At 45.3% G+C, this 27583-nt stretch overlaps 1 long non-coding RNA gene across 2 annotated transcripts; it reads left to right on the top strand.

The window, feature by feature from the left end:
* The first annotated feature begins 954 nt into the window (after positions 1 to 954).
* LOC124176788 lies at positions 955 to 16480 on the top strand. Of its 2 annotated transcripts, none has more exons than XR_006869464.1 (3): positions 955 to 1524; positions 7435 to 7610; positions 16304 to 16480. It is a non-coding gene; the product is annotated as an uncharacterized LOC124176788 (long non-coding RNA). The 2 variants fall into 2 exon arrangements; XR_006869465.1 differs by lacking the exon at positions 955 to 1524 and adding an exon at positions 7100 to 7179.
* The last annotated feature ends 11103 nt before the right edge of the window (positions 16481 to 27583 follow it).

Here is a 27583-nt window from a genome sequence, read left to right as displayed (position 1 = left end):
GAGTATATAAGCTGGTGTTTGAAAACGCGTTTGCGTTGCGTCCGAGTTGCTACAACGTCTGTGTTTCCGTGTATTCAAAGTGGGCAGGTAAGGAAGTTTAAAACTGACAGCGATTAAGTTCTAAATTCTGGAAGGTAATTTCAAACCGTAACCACCAACGAAGCCGTGGATAAATTATTAGACTCGGGTAACATTGAACCTTCGAGGTATGGGGAGAGGTGAGACGTACGTGCGTTTATAAATTAAATCTACACACGCTGTAACACTAAAACGTTCTAAAGTAACGCGGTTACGGAGCAATAAACGACAGTTTAGTTAATTATAATTATAATAGGAACAGCTTTTAACCCGACTTTAGTACAATTTAAGCGTGCCGCGGTAATTTTTACGCCGTAAAGATAAATTTCGGTTTAAGGTGAAGAAAAAAAAATAAATAAAAATGTATATATTCCTCTTGTTTAATGAGCTAACAAAAACAGAAGACCTCAAATTTACTAAAACGTTACAACCGTAAAGCGTTTACCTGTACTATTATAAAGTGCTATAGGTGTGGGAATAATTAAATGTGATGTCGTTTCGGCACCATTTATTTCCTCTCTGGGTTCAGTTCCAGACTCGACCATGTTTCAAACCGTTTTTGTTAATATCGTGAGGGAAATAGAGATACTTTGTAAGCGCGGTAAAAATAGTCTGAGTAAGAAGAAGAAAAAAAAAAAGAAAAAAGAAAATAAAAGAAAAGTCAAAAAGTTGTAAATTAGATCGTAAAAAGTAATTCCTCCGACGTTCGCACCCCCGAAAAATCTTCTCTTCTTTGTATCATCATCATACGCACGTATGCCGAATAGCTACTGGAATATTATTCCTCTCCGTGCATATCGTCAAAGGACCCCGCATCGTCTACCGCAACCCGTTACATTGTTTTTTTTCCTATCATTTTCCGCTTAGGCCCGAAGCAAAAACAGCCCTCGGTGCTTATTTTATTGTCCCCCCGCAGGTCCTTACTTTACGAGGACAGCCTCCACCTTCTTGGCAAAAGGATTACTTTCTTTGGACACAAAGTGCCGTTAGCCGGCTCTCTGTCCGCGTGCTTCTTCGTCGTCCTCTCTTCCCGAAGCTCTCTCACACACGCATGTTCGTACGGGTATTGCACTCACACCTCTGGGTGCACGAGGCGTCCGCAGTGCTTGGTAGTACAAAACGCGACCACCGGCACTTTTACGATTGCCGTATGCCGCATGGTAGGAAGAGAAAAAAAAAATAAGAGTTAAGCCGAGGTACGAAACGAGGAGAAAAAACACTGGAAAAAAAGGGTTGAGCCTTCGCCTCCGTTCGTTCATCGTTCCTCTGGCTGCCCATCGCGTCAGGCAATGAGGTACGACCCGGGATACCGTTACAAGTCGATGGTAGGTAAGATCGGCTCTCCTAAGGACGTCGTCCTCCTGCGGATGCCCATCATTTCTCAGTCAACGCTCGACGCCTCGATTCTCCCAGACTCCGTGACTTCCGATCAGCGAGTGTCTCAAGGTACGATAAATCAGTGATGGATATATTTACTTACTCGAGGAAAATCTTCCGGTAATCGTTACGCGATTCTCGTTCAACGCCCGGGACGTGATTGGTGCAAGTTTTCGGTGTCCTTAACGCGCATAAGTACTTCCTAATCCTTACGATACCGCGGAAAGTTTAAACTTCGGATCGATACGACGCCTACCGGTTGATTAAAAGTCTTAGCTCGACTTAACCGCATCCTATTCGGCATCGGGTTGATTAAATTGGCGACTATTTTCTCCCTTCTTCCTATACCGACGGTCTGTGTGCTCGTTCGTTTCGAGTGCCAAAAAAAAAAAGTGAGTTCTGTAGTCGAAGACTCAAAAAAACAACTCGGGTAGGTACATCGCGTGATGCGAAACGGAAGAACGTGATCGGTGAAGAAGAAAAAAACCTCGTTGGAAGCGGATCAAAAAAAGAAAAAAAAAAAATCCAAACGATCATACTAACCTTAAGATCGCTCAACTTCGGTGTCTTATGAACCCCAAATTCGTGTTAAATCAAGCCTGTGATGCGACGCGTCGTAATTTCGAGTCGAACGCGGGGTTGAAGAAGAGTTTAGCGGAAAATATAGAGGAGTAAAAAATCTTCGGGAAATTTATCCCCTCCCCGCACGTCGAGGGTTAAATTTACGTAGCATCGAGTGTGGTATACGTGTAATGTTTACAGGTATTAGACATGTACGCGCGTCGTTATAACGACGGTAAACGCGCGGTGATCCGACCAAGTTAAGATTCTGGGGTCCTTTAGCTACGAATGGCGACAATGTTGCAAGCAGAAGCTGGTGTTGAAGGGTCCTCGTTATATTTTCATAATTCCCCGATAGAATACAAAGCTTTGTCACCCTCCCCGCGTCCGGCATCGCACCCCAAACGCCATACACCACCCCGATGATGGCGACCATAACCGCGGAAGTACGGAGTCAGATATGCGTACAAGCTACACCCACACCGAGATATTTCTGTGCGGTAGGTAGAGGGCCACGATAACGCCCTTCTCTTCGTCAGTTAGGCGTGTACAGGAAAAGTTTTCCCGATCCCCGCGTTAAATCCCGCGCGTAAATGCAAACACGAGTATCGGTGTATACGCGGTTGGGAAAAAAATGTCCCGGCAGGTCGACTAAAATTTTTGGATAGACTCAACCACTTTTTAACGTATTACTAATTGTAAGTGACAAAAAAAACAAAGTACAGAGTACGAATTAAACGTTAATATGACAATTTAAATGTTAAAATTACAATAATTTGTTTGAGATTTACTAAGAGAAATGTAAAAAATCACTTAATCATGAAGTAGATCTGTTGGAACATTGTGTTTAGTTAAATTTTGATTAATTTTTCTAACGGTGCAATACTTGGGGTACGTTTGCCACGCCCTCGTATTTGTCCGCTTTCTCGAAAATGGAACTAAAAGTAAAGAAAGAACCTGACAAGCCGAACAGTTGGGTGTACGAATCTGGTGACTAAGGTGAGTGTACCAATTATTGACGATTTTTTGTTGCATCCGTTTGCTCGTTACTTCTAAAATTTCCAAAAAATACATTTCTTTCGCCTAACTCTCGAGCAATTGGTCTCAGTCGTTCAGAAGTCTACAATTTGAAAAGTAAAGGGGTCAATAATTGGGTCTGAGCGTATGGTCAATAACCGGTAGAGTTGCCTTATTCGAAACGTGACCAGCGCGACACGAATCTAGACTAGATATATGGGCCAAGGTCTTGAAAAGCAACCATAACAACAATTCGTCCAATTTCCAACGCGAAGTATAATTAACCTTGCATTTAGGCGGCGACTCGGCACTCCGCGGTTATACACGCGGGGGTGGCTTCAATAACGCGAATCCCATGACGACTGTATTTCAGGGGTTACACGCAAATTAGGGGTACATATACCACTTTGGAGAAACGGGCTGAGCTCGCAGTTTGTACAAAGTGTGCCTACCCCCAGCGTCAGAACTTCGGCTGGTTCACCATTTCGTTCGTGTCGGGTCGGGTTGGATTCGCAGGTTTTGCTGTCAAAGCGTCCGTGGATGTGAAGCGTACATCGCACGCATACGCGCGACTCCGCACATAAACTTCTCCGCATCGAGTGTCCCACGCGCGTGTCAAATCCGTGTCAGAAATTTGTAGTCGAGTAAAAGCTCGCCAAGGTATACATGTATAGCGATCTTAACGAAACTTCAACTTTCCCATCACTATCCACACGTGTCAGAGGAACGTTGAACGAGCCCTCTTAACTCACCAACTTACCCTCTTAGGCTATATTACGTCCCATTTCACCGCAGTAGGAAATTCCTCCGAGGACATTCTCACTTCCTGATTAAACGCGCGTTATACGATACACCTTTGGACAGTGTCAAAAAATAATTTCGGTTGCAGCGTCACTCGATAAACGAGCTTCGTTCATTTCTCCGGTACCGTACAAGAGATTTTATTTTCGATGAAAGAAGAAAGAAACAAACTCGAAGGGTTCAAAGAGTAAGGGTGGTTAATGGTCGCTCGGGTTTTTTTCTTTCTTTTTAATTCATACGTGTGTGAATGCAAATGTAGGTGAAGAGAGAGGTGTGGGCGGCAGGTTTCGAGGGCAGGTCACGGGGGATCGTTGGTTGAGGGTATATACGCGGTAGTATAGCAGGGTGGTAATATCTTCATTTGCATTGATGGGGTTCTTCGCCGATTTCCCGCGAACCAGGCTCGCCGGAGGAGCGAAGCACCCGCTCGATCCTGCCCCCGGGCAACTCCCAGGGTAGATAGAGGAGAAGGTCGGGGTGGTGGTGGTGGTGGTGGTGGTGAGACTGGCAAAACGGGTAAAACGGGCTAAGCGAGCTGGGATCGTGACGCGTCGTATACGTATAAGGTACCGTGCACATCGTGCCAAGTCATACGAACCAAAGACGCGCGCGAAAAATCCGGATTTAAATTCCTTTCGATAAAACTTTCGCTTCGTTTATTCCTCTGGTATTTAAATAATCGACAGCGCCGAAGAAGGATTAATTTCATCGTTTGCATGCCGGTGTGCGAAACGAAGCTGATCAATTAGGCAAATGGTGAAAATAATCGAGCGAGTTAACGAACGAATGAAAATAACATCGAGAAACAAAAACGGCTAACGAATATATTTGACGAATATTTGACTTGGCGATAAAAATTCCATCGACGACGGTGATGCGAGTGCTCTTTAAAGGCGATGCGGATTATCTCGTCCGCCTTGAGACTCGTGCGATTTTCGGACCCGGACCTTTTTTTTAATACCCGCGGTGTGAACGCGGCTTAAAAATCCCGGGGGAAGAGGGCGCGGGCTTCTCGACCGTCGAAGGGCGGCACCTTGTTCAAACCTTATAGGTCTATCCTACGGGGTCTATACTTACTCCACCTCCGCCTCGGCATCCCGTGTCGTGTAATGCGTAGCCGGAGCTAGACCCGGTAGGTATACCTAGACCGAGGGACCCGTCCCATCTCGTTCCATCCCATCCTCAACCATTCCCAGCCCATCCTCCGACTCGCTCGCTCGCCCGCCATGGTTATTACAAGCCATACCGTAAAAAGGGGTAAGCCTAAAATTAGTTGGAAACTTATATCAGCCGGCTGGCTAACGCGAGCGGCTCGGGTCGCCTTTTCCCCGCAAGTTTTAGGACCGACTAGCATCCAAAACTCTCGCGAATTAAAAGCTTTCCTCTCTCCTCAATTGCGGCAACCCTCTTGATCACAAGGACGAAGGATATAGGACCTAACTTGCTGCCCACGGCTGATCTCCTCGACTTTCCTTAGCCGCGTCTGCCGTACGCGTAATATTAACTCCGGATCATCTGCGGTTTCGCTAATTTTAACTTAATTTTAGAGTTTTTTTTTTTTTTCTCGTCTTTTTTGTCTCCTTCGCGCTTGCGTCAAGTAGCGTTCAAGTACCTACAGCTATGCGTGAATATCACTTCTTTTATCTCGACAGGAACCGTACGCATATTTTTATTTTTTTTTCCTTCTTATAATACGACGGATGCGAACGAGTTTTACAAATTGTATGTTTAAAATAAAAATTTTCATTTCCCGCCGCTTCGCTCTATGGTTGGAGAGTTGGCTAGTAAAAGCTGCGTATATAACGTTATACACACGTATAACTTACCTAAGAACAATAGCGGAAACAACGCGATGAAAAGCCTCCCCTTTAATGCTATTTTCCCTTTCCTCCATACCTTATACTGCACTGCGAAAGGGTCGACTCCTTGAATATACAATTCTCATACTTTTTTACGTATAGACATGAAATGAAATGCGTAGGGTGTAAGGTACGAGAGGCATAAACGTGTACCAAACCACCTGAGCGCGACGAATGTATCCATAGAGGTGAAGGTGCGATTGAGAAAGGTTTAGAATTTGGGTAACACACGCGCACAGATTTCGTCCGAAATCCGTTCGACCCCATTGTCGAATTTTCCACTCACCCTGAGACAGCCGCGTACGTAATATAATGCGTAAAATACGAGAAAGTTAAAATTTCGAAGCATTACACGGCATATCTATGTAGGTATATAATATCCGAGTGTTTCTCTCTTCGTAACCTAAAATGGAAAAAGAGGGGGAGGGGGGGGGCAAGAATCCCGTCGCGACGTAAAATGGAACAAGCGTCATATTTGTTTGATTGGCAGCAATTCGTCGGACGAATTGATCCCTCGAGAAGCGTATAGGAAAAATGAATCGTCCGGACGTTTTAGAAGATGAAGTGCACCTCTTTGCGATATGTCTCATCCACTCGAGACTGAGACTCGATGAAAAAGACACACGCCCGGCAAAGGGACACTCGTATAATACCTTCTGCATTGCGGATAATACCCAACCAATTGGGAATCGCGCAGTGACTCGTCAAACGGAGAGTAAAGTAAGTGATTTCGGTGCCTTGAAGGTAGATAAAAGAAGTTTCGTCCAAACTTCGGAATCGCTGGCTTTCCGAAAACCAAACCGCACCCAGAAAAAAATAAAACAAAAAACAACGTAACGATTGAGAAGAAAAGAATCACGGAGAGAAATGACTAAAGTCCATAAATACTTCAACATGTTTTGCGTTATACAAACTCGAATTCGCTAATCAAGACAAAATCGAAGAGAGAGTGATAATTGACAGTTTCAAATTCCTGGTCAACGGTGAAGATAAGTTGAAGCCAAAGCTGAGCGTCGGATAAGATTGTTTGAAAAAGGGTCTCAGATCGATATGTGCAGGTTCCACGGAAGTTGAAAATTCTTTTCGAATATTCTTCGTCGGTCTCATTACCAGGAAAAAAACCCTTCGGGATAAACGAATTCCAAAGAAGACGCCGACGCTTTGGGGTGTGGAGTGTGCGTATCAGCAGCGGGACGTCACAAAAAAAGAAAAGAACGATATGAAAAGAAGTAGAAAACGTCGCGGGACGTGATGAGAAAAGGAGAAACTTGAAACTCGAAAGTGGAAACTGGAAACTGGAAACTGGAAACTGGAAACGGGGGCGGAGTGGCTATCGATCGGATTCTGCGCCCGCGCGTTTCGCGTTTATACTTGTGCCGGAGCTCCGACCGACGGACATCATGGCGTCGGCAAGCGTAAACGACGCGAGCGTCGGGACGCCCAGCCGTCGGATCGGAGCGCAAAATTCGCAGTGAAAACTTTCGTGGTGAGACAAAATTTAAGTTAATGCACAAATTTTTTTTCCCGGTACCCGTGAGAGGAGAGTCTTAATTTTTAACGAATAGCTAGGCCTTAGAAAATTAACGAATTTTTCAACGAATTCTTGATGCAAACCAGCTGTCGTGCGATTTTTATACGGCCAGTATTGTGCGAAAATAAAGAGAATGTTTCTATCCTCTGATTTCTCTACAAATAAGCTGGCTTTCAATATTACAGGTATCGCTTCGTTTTTACGTTCCAGATATAAATCCTCCGTGGATGAAAACGCGAAAGTTTCTGATTCGATGGATCGGGAAAGAGGAAAAGTTTTTTTTGCCAAATGGCCGGGAACTGCGATGACAAAAGTTGACTACACATCCAGCCTAGCCGTTCCTGCAGCGTATCTCAATTGGATTGGATCAAGTCGCTGTTTCAACGGTAAAATAACGATGCAAATCGATAGATTTTCATTAACTTCATAACAAGCTGCAGGATTTTATCTCCAGTTATTGAAAGACCAGAACCCTCCGAGAATTTTTTCCCCATAAAAATTATACCGGCGTAGAAATTTTATTTCTTACCCTCGGGGGCGCGCGAATGGGTTGAAATTATTCAAACTGCCGAGTCAGGGAAATAGGTGAGAATTAAACGTTGATGAGAATCAGCTAACTAAAAGGGGTGCAGGCGTAGCCGAGGACAGCGCAGCTAGGTTATAGACCGACGCAAGGAGCTGCCACGGCTCGCAATACCATCGAGGAAAGGCACATAAACAGCCGACCCAAGATGCTCGAGGCTAGTTAGGAAAGGAAAAATACTGCTGCTCCGAATATCTCGAATTCCGCGATGTTTGACTCGGTGCCAAGATTGAACCCTTAAAACCATCCCTTGGCGAAAGCGGGGTACGATACAAAATATAGCTGGTGAAAAAACCGTGGCACCCTTTACGTCGCAATCCCCGTTCAGGCTCAAATAATGAGTCCTTGAGCTCTGTCTCTCTCTCTCTCTTTCTCTTCCTCGGTAATAAGTAAGACAAAAAGTTAATTGGTCGGGAAAAATACTTTTTAAATGCTGATTAGCCCCGGGAAATAATTGGGTCCCGGTTAGTCGGCGCCACCGGTTTTATAAGGGGAACGGAAGGATACGATCCGCCCGTTTATATATACATACGTATATATATATATATATTTATACAGGGCAGGAAATAGGCGCGCATATTCACCCCGCGAAATCGCGAAAGCCACTTCGGCTTCCGCGTTTACACACGGACATTACTCCGCTCGCGGAGAGATGGCGGGAGACTTTTTCCGAGATTAAATTTGTCGGGAAGGAGGGACGGAAACACCGCGTCACGCGTCGCGAAGGACGAAGGATGCAGGATACGGTGTACCGCGGAACTTTATGAAGTTTCATCCTTTGTACGGTTGTTGTTGTTGTTTTTCCTCCACCCTGAGGCAGGTATACCAGATATCTCGAGTTCTTTCCGCCCCTCCTCTTCTCCTTCTCTCTCTCTCTCTCTCCGCGGTTATTTTATTATTATACGACGGTTTCTATTAGAGGCCAACGATCCACAAAATTGCAGCATATCTTCATCCGAGGCTCGCGTCGTGCCCCGGGTATCAAACTCCAAATCCTCCTCTTCCCATACGGGAGAGAATCCTGACCACCGGCCTAAACGCGCCACCCTCCTGTTCTTCAATTTCTCCCGAGTCGGGTTTTCCTTCCTTTTAGGGATTTCCTCGCTTCCTTTATCCTTTTCTTTTTTATTTTCCCCGATGCGCGTGCCACTCCCCCCCCCGTGAAAAGTGTATTAAATTGACCCCGAGGCACGTGACCTTGCTGAAGATTCTAGCCTCACAAGACAACGTATCCAAGCGCGCGTTGTATTCGGTGTTTTTTTTTTTTTTTTTTTTTTTTTTATATGTATCATAATACCACCTTCACTTCTTCTTCCATTTCCTTCGTATATTTCCGCAATTTTTCCATCTCTCAAAATATCCTCCTAGGCAGAAATTCAGGCACGTGTTATCCGGCAAGGTGAATTCCTATAAATCGTTCAAAACCCACCGACCGCGTCTTGTATCCGGCATTTCATCGAACATTATATTCAGTTGATAATATCGACGACCGCGAGTCTGAGTCGAAGACGCCGAGTCCTCGTGACGTATGTATATCCGGTATAAAAAGCAATTCGTATTCCAACGACAATCCGTAAAGCTTTCGGTTGTAAATAATAGATAAATACCGTATATCATCGATGCGATTGTACATTTTCAAATTTATTATAAACTGTCTTTGACACTGCACAAACCTCGCGCACCTGCGGTATACAAACATCATGCAAGACTTTCGGATGCAACAATAGACATACGTATACATATTCATATCACCACGCTGATAGATTATCTTAAAAAGAAATTGACAATAGAAAAGTCGCTTGGCAACCCTTTTTTCCGTCATCCCCCTATCGAGGATGGATAAAACATTCATTGTCTTGCAAACAAAGAAACCGCATCCACAAATATTAACAAGTATATTATATTATACCTAGACGACGGAAGTATTTTCTTTTTCCTCTCTCTATCTTTCTCTCTCTGTCTCGTTTCACTTCCTGCTGTTCTATTCTCTGAACGATCGTTTGTAATCTCGAATTTATCCCGCATTTGCATACAGGCAAATAACCAACAAGTACACGCTTTACTCGTACTGCATCGGTAGTATTTCACCATAAAATATGGAGAGATTATAACAAGAGTTAATATACGAGTATGGCGTATCGGTTTAAGCCTGATCATCCATGCCGCATGAGAAACCTAGACTGACGTAGGAATTTACCGAGCGAGTAAAATTGATTAGAGAAAATCGTGCGGCATTAGAAAAACAGTTGCGTCATCTAGCTATGATGCCTTGCAATCAAGGGAAAGATGCTTCGTTCGCTACATGAGCGTAAAAGTTCCAAACGTTATCAGAACATCTAAATATTCTAAACGAAGAAGTGGAAGAAACGAAATTCGGAATTCCCGTTTAGACAAAAGGCACGGGTTATAAAGGAGTTCGTAGAACTCTAAAACTTTTCCCATATCCATTTGAAACTTTGTCTAATGTCGGCGAAGATCGTCCTCGTCGTCGCAGATGCAACATTTCTGTAGGCGACAGCTGAATTCCGAAAGCACATCGTCAGCTCTGAAAACTGGTATATTTACCGATGCCGCAAAACTGCAACTCCGCCGACATTTTTATCGCAAAAATTTTACTCCCAGGTTAAAACGATCGTTATCCTTATACGAAAACTCGGTTGAACGGATCCTCTGCGAGAATAATCGCCTCAACGTTTCCGTTTCTCTTTCTCAGTACGAAACTTCGGAAGACAATAAAATACGCAAAAGGGACATGCGGTTAAGAAAAAAAAAACCAAAAAACGGACCAAAAAATGGACTTAAAAAATGGCATTACGTACGAGGTGGACAGTGCAAAAATGCGTGCAGGCGCTATTGAGCAAAGCTTATAAGGATCACGGAGTACATGTATAGTATAATGTATGCAAAATGTCATCCCATCAACTTTTTTGCGATTGGTGCAGAGAGGAGGGCCGAGGATGGAGGAAGAGGTGGAGGACGGGGGACCGGCGTAAATATATTTGTTTACGATTTTGAGTGGGCTCGAAGCGAAGAGAACGACGCGGCATCCTCGTCGTTTTTTTTTCTTCTTCCTCTCTCGCGCAGGATTTCAGGCTAATTAAGAACTCCGTTCCGAGTGGCGTTCGGTTATGGATGCAAGCTTCAAACTCAACCGCCGCGCTTCGATACGCGCAGTTGGTGCATTTGCTGGACGTCGAATTCTGTCGGTGCAATCTCGACATTCGCAGTATTTACGTTATTATTATACGCACGGATGTTGGACACGTCGTACATGCGAAATAATTTTTATTTTATTTTTTTTTCACAATCTCCTCTCCGCATCATCCGCGCATATTACAAACCGTATTATACATGAAGTATTGAAGGAGATATGTGGAAAAAAGGAACAAAATCATACGTATAAAATAATAATTTGGAAACTTTGTACGAGAGAGAATGTTTTTAACGGTTAACGCAGGGTTATATACGAGACGTTTCGTACTTCGTGTATACACACACATGTGGCAATTTTTGCGGTGATTTTAGTACACGGGGCGATAATTAAGCCTCCTCGTAGCGTAACAAGGTATTCCTGAACAAGTACAAGCGTTGATTACACACGTCGAATAGCGTTGGCACGTAACCAAAACCCGAGCAAACAAGCACCGATGATCGTGCGTGTGTGTCATGCGCTATATTATATCCGAGACGAAATCCCGACTATGTATATCCCGGAGGGCGTAGGAGGGAGGAGGATGTGAGGCGAGTACCCGGGGTATACGATATCGGGTGAAATACGTGTTCTCCACCCTGTTGATTGGTGTTTTTCTACATACGACGAGAGCCGTCCGCGTTATTAGCGCGATTTGCGATCGGTACACAGCGAATGGTTGTTTGGGTACGTGATATTTTCCGCCGTCCACACACGTGACACCCGCCCCTTGATACGCACGGTGGATCAGGAATGGGTGAGGAAAATGGGGCATCTCCGCAGACTCTGTCGCGTCCGAATGGCATCTCGAGTCGGGGAAAATGAAGAATATGATCACCGACCCTTGCTCACCCGGGCACCGAGCCAAACGGGTAGGAAGAAAACTGCCGGCGGCGAGATCGGAGATCCTTGTAGGTACAGGCCCGAAGAAAATGTTGTAATTATGATGATAATAATAATAGTAATAGTTACGGTCCGAGGAGTGGACGGATCGAAATAATTTTTTATTTTTATTTTTTTGCTTTTTCTATCACGTTTATTAATTCGTCGTCGATTTTTAATGCGGATGAAAAAGAAGAGAGTTTAAGAAACAAATAAAAAAGAGAAAAAAAAACGAAAAACCCGAACCAAGAACTTTTGTGCGGATATTTTGAATGTGACGTAAAAGCGGGTTGCACGATTTATTAGGATTGTAGATAACGCGTGAATCCAGTTTTCCACGCTAGTGACAAATACGGATGGAGAACGAAGAAAGAAGGATAATGAAAAAAAAAAAAGACGTCAAAGAAAAGAACAACGCGACTGCAAAAATTGATTGTAGGCGTAAAAGTAGGAGGGATAGATACACGTTTGTGCGGGAACAACCACCTCTCCCTCCTTCTCTTCATCCCTTCATCTGGAAGGGGGTAGGGGGAAGAGGTGTAGAGAAACTGTTTGAAATAGGTACGGCTTTCAAACGGCACACGAAGCTAACTCGGCCGACTCGCCCCTCGCCGTTCTAAAATTCAATTTTCCGAAAGAGTTTCGTCGCTCTCTGGAGGCGATATATCTACAAGGGTAGGCGAGGAACGAGAAATGAGAGGGAAAAACTCCTTAAGTGAGTGGCGGGTATGCCGGCGGCATACGTAAACACGAGGGGGGAGGGGTGGGAGGGGGAGGGAGAAAGATTATGTATTCGCAAGTGGATCGGGTTTATCGCGAAAGGGTAACGCGAATCGACGGAGCTTAAACTAAAATATATACAATTACAAATTGACCGCATGCGGCGCCTTACGCAAGACGTAATTACGCGGGTAATTAATTGGACAATTAATACGAGTTGTTGGGTACAAAACAAATTTCCCAGCGGCTACGATATCCGGTAAATTTTTTTTTACCACCGACACTCTTTGATACCAGAAGGTCTTAACTTGTCCAATTAGTCCATGGCTTCTTCTTACACCTGCTTTCACGTATGTAACATACGTGTGTATAATTAAGGTGGATATATATCTTGAATTTTTGAATTCTCCGTTGCATCCACGAACGTTTCTGTTCACCGTGGGACGGTTCTTTTTCACCCCCAAACCCCATAGCTCCGGACAGTATATACCTACTGCACGCAACAAGAAAAAGAGAGAGAGAGAGAGAGAGAGAGAACATTTATTTGACTCTGGAGCGATGCTCTCTAAGGGCCACAGGCAAATTACAGAGCATACATGTATATCATAAAATAAAATCATATAAATGTAAAGTATAAATATAAAAATAAAAATAAAAATATAAAATCATAGTATAAAATGTATCCGTAAGTAAGAGAGAGAGAGAGAGAAATAGATAGAGATAGAGATAGAATAGAAAAAATGGTCGGGTTATATACCTAGCACCCACACGCACAAATTTTTTTTCCTCCATCTTCGTTGCCTTGTTCTTGTTGCCCTTTTCTTTTTTTTTGCTTCGCTTGTCGCAAAACCCGTTTTTCGATTTCACGACAATAGCCGAGAGTCGTAGGGAGAGAGAGAAAAAAAAGGGGGTAAAAGCGGAATATTCGGTACGAGGTCCAACCGACCGAGAAGAAGGCACGCAGTTTTTTATCCCCTTTCTTTGCTCACTTCACTTCTTCTCGATCCGCGCGCCTCCTTTGCATCGATATACCGCGTTTCAAACCCGTCGATATCGTTCCACGTATAACATGTACACACCTGCAGTATATCGGCGCACCAAGACACACCCGGAAGAAAATGGACCCGATTGGATGACCCAAGGGAACGAGGGAGAGGGAGATAAATAGGTTCACCGGAAGACTAGGGGACCAAACGGGGGTCGGGGGGTTAAATGGAAAGTTTACTCAATCTCCGGTCCGGCCGCCTGCACGCCCGTCGCGTTTCGGCCGCTGCCGCGCTGGTTTGGGGTAGTCCGGAAAAAGTTGAGGCTGTTTTTTTCCTCCCCCTCCCCGAACGGCCGTATAAATAGAAGGGGTGAAAGGGTGAGGTGGGAGGCGGGCGGAGAGAGAGAGTTTGTTGTTACCGCTGATGGAGCCGATCGCTGGACCCGCTGAGGCCGCGGGCATTACCACAGATTGGATTTTTCTTCCCCGTGAAAATAGCAGCTATCTGCCTGCGCCCTGCGCGCCCCAAAAACACCCCCGGGGGCGGGGGTGTGTATCGGTAGGTGAAACCCGATACAGGCCGGTTAACCCACGCGAAATGCGGAGTCGGTCTCATTCGTGATGGACACTTGGCACACAGAGAGAGAGAGAGAGAGAGAGAGAGAGAGAAAGAGAGGAAACGGTGAACCCTCGAGTGGACATTGTTCTCAGGGTTGTTGAAGCCGTACTTAACACGAGATACTTGGGAATCTCAACGGCCTGTTTACCCCCCGCTGATTACGTACACTGGGTAATTTTTTCCAGATTAGGGACCAAGAGCAGGACGGTTTATGTCTATACCTTACACACCCGTGGCACGAACGTATTCGGCACGTGTTGTGCGATCTGCTTCTTCGGCGAATAGTTGCGGAGCTAATTTGCGAGGCTTGATTGAGTCGGAATCTAACGTCGGGAAGAATTTGGGAGAAATGGAGTAAGGAAAGAAAAAAAAAACACTGGACGACTCGGGCTGGGTTAAAGGTTCTTTTGGAATAATCGGTTGTCGGTAGTCGGAAAACGCTACTTTTGTTGCCGCGTTATGAATTCTACGAGTGCGGGTGAAGCGTGATTAACGCGATGAGGAAAAAATATGTCGAGATAAAAAGAGAATTGAAATTGAGAAATCGGCGCGTTGGTTCTAAAATGAGAATACGCGTACTTGCTAGAGGAATGCAAAGAGAATATAAACGCAGGTATTAATTTCGTTTGAGTAAAATTTACGTTAAACAATAAATATCCGTGTCTTATGAACGCTTACTGCAAAAGCGCGTGGCGAGCTGGTTAAATTAGGAGAAAAGTAGGAGGTAGCGGTAGAAGAAGAAGAAGAAGACGAAGAAGAAGAAGAAGAAGAAGAAGAAGAAGAAGCAGCAGCAGCAGCAACGACGAGAGGTTTAACGTAACAGAAAATCGCCTCGTTTCATTGGTCGTGTCTCGCGGTTTAACTCAAGCGTAAGGAATGCAATATCTTTCCCAGTGACTGGAATTGCAACTGCACTGCAGCAGCAGCAGCGGCAGCAAGGAGTAAGCGCATTTCTTCAAGGCGGTTTGCTAAAATGTATGTAATACCACCGGAGGCGGGGAACGCGTCTTGATCCCACAAAGTAAAGTGTAAGGCTACGGGAGGATGGCAACCGTCTGCGCCGTTTTACGTGCGACCAGCGTCATATGCGAGTGCAAAACCGCCTCCAGCATCGCTCTTTGTACAAGCGAACTGCATTGCATGTGGGTGCAGGGTGACTTCTTCCAGAAAACAAGAAAAGGAAGAAGAAGAAGAAGACCAAGAAGAAAAAGAAAAAAAAGAGAAAAACCATCCTTAGAAAGAGAGAGAGAGAGAGAGAGAGAGTCGAAAAGCTAGCTCCAGCTTTTGCAATAAAATGAAAGCTTCGACCGTCTCTCTGCGAACTGCTGCACACCGCACAGGATCAGTTCAGACGAAGGCACCGAAAATGCAGAAGACTGTGGGACGGGGAGGAGGAGGAGGAAGAGGAGGAGGAGGGAGGCGCATGCATTTTTCAGGGCAGAGAGACATGTCCGTCTGTGTGTTTTTGTTTGTCTGCGAGGTCCGCGGTTTCACGCGGTATGCAAGGGGATTTATTCATGCCGACGAAATATTTTACGCAAGCCAGTGCGCTTTACGGTGGATTATCGTCATCCCGTTTCTGATCCTGTCGCGACGACATTGTAGTCTGTTCGTCTAAAATTCTTCTCCCTCCTCTCCGCATCAAGATTCAGCTGCTGAGGTATAATCTTTGCCAGAATTAAGTACCTACGTGTATATATATATATATATATATATATATATATATATATATATATATATATAAAGTATAAGGGCCACCGAATTTGAACGGCAATCGCGGCGCGGCGTTAACTTTTAGATATTTTAAGCCTCTCGAACATGTTTATCGTTTTGGCGTATTACACAATTTGGCTGTATACTTGATATTATTCTCGCAAATCAACGCTAATTAAGTTATAAGGATTTGATTCGTCCAGTTTGATAATCCTCTGATTCAAACGACGATTTGAGCGTAACTTTTTTCGCATTATAATTGAACCGAAAGATTTTTTCACCGAATCAGAGTTGAATAATTAATCGCAAGTTTCTTTGTATATAATTAATTGCGTATACGATAATTGCATGGAATTAACAATGAACGAATATTTCCATCTGTTACAGGAGCGATGATAATATCTGCATGTGACGATGAAAAAGAAGATTAATGAAACTCTTGCTTCTCAATTATTCTGACACAAACTTGGCAAGATGGTCTACTTGGATCTGAATGAATCTTGCAGGAATTTCGTTACTCCGTTCAATATATTTTATACTACGACAATCACGTGTAATAACATTTAAGACGCAAGTTATATTGATAATTGATAAAAAATAAATAAATAACCTAAATTCACAAAAGCCTTCGGTATACAGTATTACAAAAATCTATAACATGCGACACACGGTATAAGAACAACTCCGAACAGCAGCAGCTGACGTTCCAACGATCGAATCTATGTAAGTATATAAAAAAAACGTGAAGACATTTAGTTGAGAATTATAACCCTTTTAGCGTAAAGTTCATATCACCCACTCGAGATTTTTTGTTCCAAATATAAACGGTCGTTACGTACGTACAGTGGCGTAAGAATATTGTTATTATTATTACTATTATTATTATACATCTGATTGAATAATCTCAAACGTCTCTATAAATCACGACGATACTTTCGTAATTGTAACGGAGCAAATGGTTAGTTTTTTCATTCAATTGAGAGACACGAAAAGCGAGAAGGTACGTATTAAAAGTCGTAATTCATAGCTATACGGCGGGTGGGGTGGTGAGGGGGAGGGGTCAGGCCTAAAATAACCCCAAGAGTATAATTTCTACTCTCACACTCTACGATCAATCTCACGTCCATACGCGGCAGCATCTCCGACGAAGTGTACGGTAGTTTCGTCCGTGGCTCAATGCCAGTCGGCGAAACCAGCGAATCGCTAATAACCCTCAACGAGGACGAAGACGAGGATGCAGAGCGTAGGGGGGGGTCCTCGTTTAGGTGAGAGAGCCTCTGCAAAGAGGCGAGTTTCGGACGTCTGCGCTGTTCGTCGGGATGTTTTCCATCTCGGTTCCTCGCTGGCTGGATGACTTTTTTGGATAAGTAGGAGGGAGGCGAGTGACGAGCAACAAAAAGAAGACGAAGAAGAAGAAGAAGAACGAGAGGCGACAAACCAGTTCGGAAGCCCCCCCCGCCCTACCGACAAGTAGGAGAGAACCGAGCTGCGAAGGCTGCGGAGAGAAGGAAGGAAAAAGAGCGACGAACCTGAAGTCGATGGGGGGAGAACGACCCGGATGATGGCTGCTGCACGCCGTCGAGTCACGGGACACGCACTTTCCTATACACGGCACGGCTCACTCACGCGTTCGCTAACTCGCTCACGCACGGAGAAGCCGGTGGCGACGATAGCGGCGAAGGCGCGAACCTCGATAACAGGGTTGAAGAGGCGTCGGCTGTGAGGGTAGGTCGCGACGAGGATCCTTCGAGGCTCGTCCTGCGGCCCGCAGGAGTTGCCGAATCGCAAGGACGGCTGCGTGACGTGCAGGAGAGCGAGTACCTGGCGGCGGAAGCGACTGCGGTTCGCAGTGCCCGGTGGCTTCTGCATCATCGTTGGAATAAAGTGGGGGCCCGCGGTTTATGGGTTTGCATCCTATGTGCTCCTGCATTCGCCCGTATCCTTCTCGGTTATGGTCTCCTCGACGAGACCTCCTCCCTTCCCCCCAAACACGGGGTGGGTAGAACCAACCCTCGAACATCGAATCGACCAGGTGTATCGATGTGTTTCTCGGCCAGGTTTCTCCCCCTGCATTTTTACGAGTTTGAATCAAGTAACGTTGTACCATCGATACGTTGAGAAAATGTTCCCTGCTGTTTTCTTATTTTTACAACGATTCTGACAGAACTGGGACAGCAAAATATGATTAATTATTTCTTGTCGTTACGATTTACCGAATTTAAAAACAGTTCAAAAATTTCTAATTCCACAACAAAGATTTTCCCTCATCGTAAATCGTCGCGATAATCTTGCCAACTTCGACACGATGCATTTTTCACTCTTTCCATCCACCCCACCCCCGAGCTTCATCCCTCTGATGTCCGCAGTCGATGCGCGATATGGTCCGCTATTTTTTCCAAGCGGATATTCGGGGCGTGCCAACTTTCGTCAGCCGTTTCATGCGTGGATTGGAAAAACTAGTGGAAAGTTACCCTGATCGTCGCTCTATCTACGCAACCCACTGCGGTTCTATATGGGCGACATTCCATCGTCCCCGAGTGGTTGTGGCGGCCATAACCCAACAGAGAGAGAGAGGGAGAGAAAGATGGAGAGAGCGTAAAGGACGGAAGAGAAGTTGCGTCACTCCTCGTCAGCCGTAATGGTGTCCCGTCCAGTGACGCAGTCTGAGGAGGAGTGACGTCAGGAAGACAGCTGTGCACAAACCTCAGGCATTCCGTAGCTCCCTACCCTCAAACTCTACAACGTTACAAACTCGCACTAAATTCTGATCGGCGTTATTTTACAGGATCTCGAAATTTTCCACAACACAAAAATTCCATTGCTTGGTGCAGATTTATTGATAAAATTGTTTTTTTTTTTTTGAAGAATGCGATACACAGATATTGGTAATTTTAACACAGCCTGTTGGGCATGCTGCAAAATGACAAAATAGACGTTGCTAATGATAAATTCTGCTCCTTTAAATAAGATGATTTACCGCACGGCTTATATACGGAGATTCGGAATGAGGTACACACTGCATCGTGTATATTGAATACCATCGCGAAAGCGTGACTAATTACGCGTTGTTTCATGTTCGGAAAACTGACGTACAGGCATTTATCTTCGTGCATAAACTTGCGCATCGCTGCAGTAGCGTGAATTGTTATCATGTTAGGCGGGTAGACAGGTGTCGATAATAACCATCCTTGCCACGCTTATTAGAGATTGCAGTACAAAGTTGCAACGAATGACAGCAAGTTATTACAGGAAGTGTTGGAACAACTCGCGAGTCGCAATGAGCATTCTTTTTTTTTGCTTTTTTTTTTATTATGTGCATGTTTTTTCACGTCGTCACTCACGTATTTCTATGCTCGACCTCATGACCGTGAGAAAAAAAAATATCGGCAAAAAACTTGAAGAGACAATGTGTTGTACACTAAGAAATGTGTAATTACGCAATGTTGTAATTATAGATTATCAATATTGATAATACAGCGGTATGCTTATGCAGACGGGGCGGGATCTTTGACCTTTGAGAAATTCAAATCAATCAATTACGCGATAAACGTGAGCAGTAAATACATGATGCAAATTTTCATTTCCAATCTTGATTACACTGCAAACATACCGACCACGTGTAAGGTATTACCGGTGTAAATCACCTCGGGTATGTCAATAAACTTGTGCAAACAACATTTTTTCCTTGCCAAAAAAGTAAAGAAAAACCCAGCAGTGGCAGCCATGATAGGCAAAAGGTGATCAAGAGCGTATTGCGAGTTGGGTGACTCGCCGCGCGTTAGGCGCTGCTGTTGCTGCTAGTAAACGTCTATTTCTAGGACACCTGGAGAAGACTGGCCTTAAAATCCGACCCTACAAAATAGACGCAATACGTGTGTCGAAAATCTCGTTGAAATTCGAAAACGATAAAGTATATTCGTTGCGACTTGCAATTTGGTCCAGTTCCTGCAACAACTGACCTGCTATTCCCATACACGCAAAATCGACCTATTTTATACCTAATCAAGGTGTCGATGCAATTGCAAAATAGTCGTCCCATGATTTTATTCGTTTCACGGATGACTAGGTGTACTGTAATTAACGCAAAGTTGCAGGTACAACCTGTTGCGCTATCGAATCGCCGTGAACGTGTGTGGCTGGGTAAGGTGGAATAAATTTATAGTCAAGTGGCTAGATATTGATTGCAATTAACGTCGATCCGTAAGGGTAATTAGAGAAAGTAAGTCGGGTGATAATTACACTTGTATCGCGAAATGAACGTACCGTGATCTGCCAGCAGCGAGTTCCCAGCATACGAATAGTGCGTGATGCGTTATTATGCTAGGACAAGGTTTCACCGGAAGCACTGCAGTCCGAAGAACCATCGATACGCAGTTTAAATATCAGAGCATCGGATGCACTTTCCGACACTGCGGATGCATCGACGAGAACGAACGGATCTTGTAATCCAAGATCAGCGACGAGGATGATAAGAAATGAAATTGCACAACGTCACGGGCTCGATTGTAATTGCGACAAAGTACAAGTCTGCATTCACGCGTGATTCTGTCACGACGTAACATCATGCTTCACGTATGAACACAGAGTCTAGACTAGCGCTCGAGGCCGCACGGGTGAAATTGTTGCCGGGGTCGGTCGGCCGTGTTACATGTACGGAGCTTTTATGTCTATAATAAAGACTATTCAGCATTTTAATGGATTCGTAACCAACCAACATTTTACAGCTTCGCCGTGGTGCTGCAGGATATTATGTACACAGTGCGTCGAGGGGCAGCAGCTGGGGCTGCCGACTCTCTCAGAGTTGAACTTTGGTGCACCGGTGCAGGTAGGTAGGTGGATTACGCACACATCCGAGCCAGTCGAGACCACATACGTGTCATTGTACAGGAGGATCGTGCACGGCTGTGCGCATAGGTGTAAAAGGAGAGAGAAAGAAGCTGCCCGGGCAGGGTTGGAGATGTGCGAGGGTCGAGTCGAGCCGTCAAGAGAGGCTGGTAATCATTGAGCTCGAACGACGTTTATTGCCGCACGATAAACAAGCCAATAAGACTTCCAACCACGAGTCGAAAGCCACGTGGACCCCGTTGCTAGGGACGCCTGGGAGTCCTTGCGCTCCTTGGCAACCGACCCTTCCCTCCGTGCTCCGTCGGTAACCCTGCAACGCGGGTCCGCGTACCGGTTACCGACCGGTGCAAAACACCATTATTTCGATCTTCAAAGCTAGCCCTGTTAATAATTTCTACAGTACAAATTCGTTCCAAGTCCTTATGGATCTTCAGGATTACAATATAGGATCCCATCGGGGATTGGAAGGAGTCTGACGGATTCTATGGGACAATTCATTTCCTATTTGGTTCTATCGTTCGAAAAGACGTTTAATACTTGCAACGTCAGGCGATACGAGAGGTGAATTTAGAATGGAATCGTTACATGGAAAAAACGGATCATTCTATGAATACATCAAGCGAAACTCGAATGGTAAACCAGGGCGAATTGCGGCCTCGTTTAGAAATACGAATCTCGCTCCGACTGCACCTGAATGCAGGCAAGCCCGCCTCACTCCAAGGACCCGAAGGACCTGTCCTGCACCCTCGGAGGGATGACCTGTTGGCGGGTCGAAGGGCGCCGCGGAGTGGGGGTCTGGGTTCGAGGTCGGCCATATTGGCCGTAGGACCAATGGGACGCGCCCCTGGCTCGTTACGGAATAATGGCCGCGGGACGCCGCCCTGTATAAAGCTCGAAGGACGTCACGCTTATTGGACGCAAAGACGTTAAAAGTTTTATCGCCGAAGCGGCAGTTACACCCGCCGCCGTGCCGCATGCATACCTCCCCCCTTCCACCTCCGCCGCCACCTCCACCACCACCGAGATGCGCTTAGCTACACACTCTCGTTCTATTCCGTGCCCGAAGTCGCTCGTTCACTGCCGTGGCTCAATCGTAAAACGAATAACCGCGGTGGGTTCGTTCCTGCAGCCGACGCCCTTGCTCCCTCGACTCCCACAGGAGTCGGGTAGGTGGGTATCGGATCGGTTGCCCCGGTGGCTGCGCGCCTCTCTCGTCTTTCCAAAAAGGTCGGAACCACCCCGTTACCCTTTGACCCTTTCACCCGATTCACCCCCTTCCACGCGATGAGGATCCCGGAGCGAGAGATATCCGGGAGATTGATCGGGGATCAGGTGTCGTTGATGGATCGCATTGATCATCGAGAAATCGGAAGAGTCGTCGGTTCACAGCGAATTAAAATATTCGTAAAGCTCACTTGACGTTACGTTTCTCCGCAGAGTCAACGATACGATCCTTCGATTAGGGTACCTACAACAGGTTTAATCGTTGCAAGCTCAGTTTTTTTTTTTTTTTTTTTTGAATCCATAAATGTAGGGTTGAACGCAGACTTCGGTTGCGTTCGTCTTATCTTCCATCCGCGTTCAACTTTGGACGTGTAATTGCGGGATGTACCTAGAACGGTGAGGTGTCTTTTCGATTCCCTCATTAGCTCGTCCCTTAGTGACGCGTGACAAACGTCTAAACGACTTTTACAACCCACCGTAACGAGCGCAATAATTAATCTACTAACCAACGATGTTTACACGGCAAAATATGCCACCGGCTATTATTAAATTTACAACGATAATATTCACCCTTGACAAAATTTATTCACCTCCAGCAATTTGGGACTGCTTTATATTTTATCACATAATTGAATATTTCGCGAGTCCGTGAATAATGGATGAGCTTTCGAACAAAATTATACGCTATGTCGTCGGGGTAACCATGTTTTTTCAACTTTCCAAAAAACGGATTTTGCTATAAATGTTTTCACGACGCTACATACATATATATATGTATAAACTGAGGTAAGCAAGGCACGCGCGACGAGCAAGTAATTAGGGGTTGACCCTCGCACGTGGCGTCTAGCTCCTGTTAATTACGACGACTAGTGAGACAATTACAACTGGCAAAAATTCCGCGACAGAGACTAAGAACGAGAAAAAATCCTCTGTAAAGTCGTCGGGACGTTCAAGAATCTCATCGTCAAATTCTGGACAACTTTTAACGACACACGTAACTATCGGCACCTTGCACACATCGCGCATACCTGGGGTTACACATACTCAGGATGCTTGGTTCTTGAGAAACGATACGAGGGTTCAAGTCGAAGAAGGAGATACCGACGACAGACGATAAGGGCCAAGGAATGGTGCAGAGTCCGCAGGCTGCTTAACGTCAGTGACTAATGAGCGCCTCTCACGGTAGCTTGCATGTGGATATACAATATATATATAAACGTATCATACACCGTGTGCCACACACGTGTAATTGGGGATGGTAATAGAGACGCGTGTGGTGGTCCCTGATCGAAGATCCGGTACCAAATAAAAAAAAGTAATATCCTCTCGGAGAGGGGATGAAGGATTGTCGCGGAGCAAATTGGAGTCGAGTACGCGGAGACATCGAGATGTGGAAAAACACTCACGAGACGCAAAGACAGAGTTGCTCTCGTTGCTCGGTGAGACTCGTATTAGTTACGTAAAAATGGGCTTGAGAAAATAATTATATAGACACAGACTCACCGTTCCGTTTGAAGAGGGAGGTACTCGAGCCGGAACACGCGACGTCACAAATCACAGGTTAAAGCTGCGCACACAATTCCCGCATCACGAACGGGACACTCCAAGTCGATGCTCGCAGTTTTCAACCCCCGCGATGCACGCGTCGCGCCTTGTCAGTTTGACAGGAGCAGGGCGAGGAACTCGGAAAGGGTAACGGGGCGAGGGGTGGGGGTGGGGGTGGAGGTGGGAGGGTGACAAAAATTCGTGTCGGAAGGATCGACGACCGCATTGTACGCGCAGGAATAAAAATCGCAGTTAGGTTCCCCGCGGTCCTTGGCTGGTGGGTATATCCGATCCTAGTATCGCTTCGGGATAGACTCGAGGCGAACCATGTGCTTCCATCGTTTCCTCGCAAAGAGGTTCCTTTCTGCGCCTGCGCAGCCGAGTATCTCAATCCGCACCCACACACGTCGCCGTGCACAAACTTACTTCCGATTCTCCGTCGCCCTTCGCTTCTGGATCAGCTTGCATTTCGCGATTATTCTATATTTCCTGGATGACACGGGCATCTTCGCGAACCGGATCGACCGAGACGCCGTCGGGATCGAGTCGAGTTGATTCGCTACTCCGATGCACTCCGCGACTTTGCGTCGAGGTACCGTGGTCATAAACGCCGAGATGCACTTGGTGCCATGCCGGTTCGACTGCAGTACCCCGCTGTCATGTCCCTCGTTCACTCTGCTTCTGTGTCTGAATATTGGCAAACATGCGCATGACCGACGATGCCCGCAAAGACGTCCCCTCGCTGCCTCCCTTTGCCGCGTCAATCGTTCACCTCGCGCCTCTTTTCACCTCATTCGTCTTCTCTTGCCTTCGCAATCTTCGGATAATTAACGCCGATCGGATGGACCCGAAAATATCAACGACGATGTCGTTAATGTCGCGAGCTGATTTCAACGCCGGTTACTAATTGGACGTGCTCCTCTAATCGAGTCGATTATCCCGCGTCTCTAATCGCCTCGTGATTTGGTCTCAATTACTTGTGCGTATAATATTTATTTTAGTGATCTTGGAATTTTAATTGCGCCGCTGTTGTACCAATTTTTCGCTTTTTGTTTTACTTTTACATTTATATGGATTACGTATGTAAGCGCGTTTTGTTGGAAACTAGATTTATGGATCGAATGTTCCGCAATTTATTGTTATCGAGGTTGAATCGAGAAGACAAATATCAACATTCTAGCTTGAAGTTTGAAAGCAAATTTAAGAAGCGATAAAAATGTGTTGCAAAATCAAGTCAAGTATCCAAACAAATTTACTCTCGGAAGAAAAACTTACGTATCCGAAAGTGAAGCTATTAAAGACATTTTGAACGAAACGAACCGCCGCAGGAAAGTGAAAAGAGTGAAAGACTTTCATTGATGCATCTACAAGTAGAATGATCGATTGAATATTCATGCGTTCAATGAAAGTAAAATCAAGTGATTCGAAAGGATGAAAGAAACTGGTTTGACATTTTACACTGCCGGGAATATTTTTCTCTCGCCGGAAGAATGAGATGAAAAATTCACTCTAGGCTAAAAGCACACGTGTATCGATACAAAACATCCAACGCATTGAAATCTGACGCGATTTACCAGACTAGACGCGTTAATCGAGTCGACTAAAACAACAAAATTTGCCGGAAATTCTCCCACCCCTGTTTCGAACAACACCGATGCAAGTTTGGAGGTTTAATTAAATTTTCACAGCCCGACAACGGGTTCGGGGTTCAGTGTACTCTCCGCTCTGTAATAACCCGGAGGCCAGACTCATTACGTGGAAATATTAATTGGAATACCGGTTCATTTCAAGCGAACCGTACGTACCGGTGCTCACACATATATCGTACCCGTATATGCACCGAAACGCATAAATACCCGATACGTGCAGATAATATTCACCTCCGACCATCAACATCACCGGCTCGACACCTTCGAACACACCGTTGACCCTGCGGTGTTATTATCCCTGCGTACAACACCCAGACTCGACGCAACAACGCAACTCCCACCGCAGACGTAAACCATTTCCCCTCGAATTGCGTATCAACAAAGAGTGTTTTGTCTCTTTTCGTCGTTGCAAACAAAATTAATCGAACTGGAGGGCCTCGCTCCGTGACGTAATTATTTAACACTTCTCAGCATGAAATATGGTAAAATCAGTTACGAGTGTAACTGTAAGCTGTGAGATAAGATAATGTTGTTCTATTTAAGGAAATTAAGAATGCCTCGTGGAGCTTTAGCCACAGGCCAAGGATGACAAAATGTCGCAAAACGAACGTCGATCGATCCTCCGATTTCGATCGAATAAATAATTCGCTTCCCGATGAGCTTTAGTGAATACTCGCGTGTATTTGCCGCGTGCGATAATCAGGCAGATTCGATGCACGGCGTGTACTTGTTCCCGCGTTGTATACACGTGTAAAATAAATCTTTCACGAGTCCCGATCATAAAGAGGATTTTTCCACTGTAAGCCGGTACGGGTATAAAATATAGGTACATATCCAACATCCAACATCATCCGAAATAAATCATTCGGAATTCTTCTAGCCTGTGCGTAAATATTTTCGTAAATTTGAAACGAGAGTTGAATTATTATCGTCGTCATTCGCCCGAGGGGCAATCAATTACTACAAGTCGGTCTTCCCGCCTCGTCAAGATCGCTTTTGTGGAATCTATTGTCGGTAGAAGAATCAATGCAATGTGTACGTTTCGAAATTCCATCCTAGCCGAGTGGTGGCTCCGAAGTTTTATTCCTCGATGTTTTTTTTTTTCCCTCTCTCTCTCTCTCCTTCGACCATCTCATGCAGTCTATATTCGTAAGGAGGTCAAGCGATAACTTGATCACAAAATCCGAATCTTACGAGCGACCGATGTAATAGCTTCCCTCCCGAAATCAGGAATATTACAGGGACAAGGGAGGGGAGGACCAGGGCGAAAACTAAACGCAACCGAGGCTCGTCCGTGTCTTCTGGCTATACACCGAAATTTGTCCATCATCGTGGCTGGAATTGCTTCCTCGAGCTCTAAATAATAGCAACTGGCAAACCGAATCATAATAACGAGATAAAGAGAGAGAGAGAGAGAGAGAGGGAGAAAAAGAACGATCAGTGATCGTCGAACGCTGAATTCACGCGTATTTTTGTGACGCAACGCCATCTTAGATTGACAGAAAAAAGGCTGGCGGATCAGCTTTCAGCGGTGAAAAAGAACGTCGCAGAGACGAGAAAACGGCAACTAGTTTAGAGGTTAAACTCACCAGGGATGAGATCTGCGACGAGACGAGCCGATGGGTGTCCTGGTCCGATGCACGATCAACGATCCACTGGCACACTGCACTGCAACCTTCACCGAAACAATTACAAACACACACTTTTTTCGCACGCGACAAATAAGGGCCGAAAAGGTAAGCACGAACGATCTCACCGGGCGAACGAAGCGCAAATGGCGACGAGCGACGAGCTCGACGCGCTGATCGAAGATGAAAAACTTCTCGACTAATCGCGTAGCGTCGAAATCTGTCGCTTCGCCGGCAAATCCGAAGCTCGGAATGAATCGGTGCCGGCTATTTCCGATCGCGGAAACGAATCGTTTGATCGTAATTGCAGAAGCCGAAACGCCCGGATCCTTGACTATAATATCGATTTATAACAGCTCGTGTTTACGCGCTTACGTGCCATGTTTACAACTGACTCGACTTACGTCTGAAGCTTGCCTCTTGTTCGACTCGTCAATGTACCTCGATGTAAACAAACTTCACGACAATCTACTCGTCGCAATGAATTCTCGTTCAATGGTATGAATTATATTTATATGGTTACGCACTGATCGTACGGAAAATGTATTCCCAGCGACAGGTATAAACTGTTTGTCGCATACGTACGATGATTGTGGATCACGATACCGTGCGAGGAATCTCTCAAAACGTCCGCCATATTGTTTGCTTTTATTCTTCATTTCGTAAACACGTTTTACTTCCGATATTTATTTACTTTTTCTATTTTATTTGACTTGGATTTCGTTCAACACCGACAGCTGCGCAGCGTCGATCGATGAGACAGAAATTTTGTCCCA

The sequence above is a fragment of the Neodiprion fabricii genome, chromosome 1 (genome assembly GCF_021155785.1).
Source record: "Neodiprion fabricii isolate iyNeoFabr1 chromosome 1, iyNeoFabr1.1, whole genome shotgun sequence".
NCBI lineage: Eukaryota > Metazoa > Arthropoda > Insecta > Hymenoptera > Diprionidae > Neodiprion > Neodiprion fabricii.
The sequence above is the reverse complement of the archived record's forward strand: the minus strand, read 5'-3'. Positions and strand labels throughout refer to the sequence as shown.